Source organism: Phyllostomus hastatus, unplaced genomic scaffold, assembly GCF_019186645.2.
Source record: "Phyllostomus hastatus isolate PE091 unplaced genomic scaffold, TTU_PhHast_1.1 phas_scaffold_1066, whole genome shotgun sequence".
In the NCBI taxonomy this organism is placed as follows: domain Eukaryota; kingdom Metazoa; phylum Chordata; class Mammalia; order Chiroptera; family Phyllostomidae; genus Phyllostomus; species Phyllostomus hastatus.
Window position 1 is genome coordinate 20,349,317 of NW_025334004.1, and position 2,124 is coordinate 20,351,440.

At 47.6% G+C, this 2,124-nt stretch overlaps 1 pseudogene; it reads left to right on the forward strand.

Annotated features, from left to right (window-relative positions):
* The first annotated feature begins 214 nt into the window (after window positions 1–214).
* On the forward strand, window positions 215–1,896 carry LOC123828967 (annotated as a pseudogene).
* Window positions 1,897–2,124: the final 228 nt, after the last annotated feature.

The following is a 2,124-nucleotide window of genomic DNA, read 5'->3' on the forward strand; positions in this document are numbered from 1 at the left end:
GTGGCTTTGCCAATCTTTTTTTTTTTTTAAGCAATAACTTATTAGATCAAAGAAAATTGAATCCTACACTAGAAGGTGAAAGCCAAAAATCATACCACTAAATGTCCTGAGGGCTCCTTTTTTTTTCTTTAAAAAAAAATTTCCACGCTACCCAGAGAAGGGCCCACACGGTGTTGGTCTCAGTTCCCATGTAACTTACAGGGAAACTTTCACAATGTCCAGAGCCCTTAATGCCCTGCAAATGAAGGAGGAGGATGTCCTCTAATTCCTTGCAGCAGGAATCCACTTAGGGGGCACCAACCTTGACTTCCAAATGGAACGGAACATCTGCAAAAGGAAAAGTGACGGCATCTGCACCATGAATCTGAAGAGAACCTGAGAGGAGCTTCTGCTGGTAGCTCATGCCATTGTTGCCATTTGCTGGGAACCGCCCTGCCTGGTTTCAGAAGCTGTAACCCCCACCAAGGCTAAGGCTGAGGGAGTGACCTTGAACCATAAGCCACCAAGGAGACAAAAGCTTATCTCCCTGGCAGGAGTGCTATTTCTGCTCCTTTTCATCCATAACTGGCCCCCAATGCTTGGTTGGTTAGCCAATGATGGGTAAGATTCCCAAAGGGGGGAACAATCTAAGACAGGCACAATCACGTGGGAGGCCCCCAAGGAAGGACTTTGGTGGGGCTACAGCAAAAGGGGGTGATGGATCCTCGCCCCTTGGCTTTGACAAAGGCTGAGTCCTCATTGTCTTCAAGGAAACTCCTAATCTCTTTGCTGTCTTACTTCCCTTGCTCCACCTAAGCCTGAAACAATGACAGAGGGTGATACAGCCCTGTGCTGGAAAGGGCAGGTTCCCCAGGCAATCAGACCTAAGAAGGAATATGAAAAACCCTGTGAAACCTGCTTTGTTTAGAATGCTCTTAATTAAATGATAAGGGTCCAAGCAAGAAGTAAGTTTGTTACTTAAAGTTTTACAGCTCTTTAGCTATCTGACCCTGACTCAAAATAGACCCTCAGAGCTCATTGTTATCTATTGTTTGATCCTTACCTCCTGGCAATGAGTAATAAGCATTACCTGAATTCTTGTGTAAACAAACCGCATAAAAGCCCATTGAGGAACAGGCTCCTGGCCCTTCTCCTTTGAGAGATTGGCCACCTTTCCTCCCCAAGCAGATCATGTCTTTGTAGACTTATTCTCACCCATGGCAGCCGGGGGAGCCCTGTGGGCAGAACCCCCCCCTCCCCCCCCCACACACAGCCATTGAAAGCCCTGTCTGTCATACGGTCCAGGAATACTGGCCAGCAAGCAGTGCTGAAGTTTGCTCTGGAACCACTCCTATTGCCAGCCGCTTCACTCCTGGAACCTTCACTGACCAGATCCAGGCTGCCTTCCTGGAGCCAAGACTTCTGGTGGTTACTGATCCCAGGGCTGACCACCAGCCTCTCATGGAGGTGCCTTATGTTAGCTGCCTCCCACTGCCCTGTGTAACACACTGTCCTCTGCACTATGTGGATATTGCCATCCCCTGCAACAACCAGGGGGCTCAGTCAGTGGGCCCGATGTGCTGGATGCTGGCCTGGGAAGCTCTGCACATGTGCAGCACCATCTCCTGTGAACATCCATGGGAGGTCAGGCCTGGTCTGTACTGCTACAGAGATCCTGAAGAGATTGAGAAGGAAGAGCAGACCACTGCTGGAAAGGCTGTGACCAAGGAGGAATTTCAGGGTGAACAGACTGCTCCGGCTCCCAAGTTCAGTGCTGCTCAGCCTGAGGTCACTGGCTGGTCTGAAGGTGCAGGTGCCCTCTGGGCACCTGCTCAGCAGTTTCCTGCTGAAGACTGGTCTGCAGCTCCCACTGTGCAGGCCATGGAATGGGTAGGAACGACCACTGAGTGGTCTTAAGCTGTTCTTCCACAAATTCTTAATAGGATGGGAATAAGGTTAACAGAGAATAGTTTCTAAAAGTAAAAACAAATTTGAATGTATTGGGGTAACATTGGTTAATAAAATTATATAGGTTTTAAGTGTACATTTCTGTAATACATCATCTATCTATATTTTTTTTCTTTTTTATTGAATTTATTGGCATGACATTGGTTAATCAAATTATATGTTTCAGGTGTACAATTC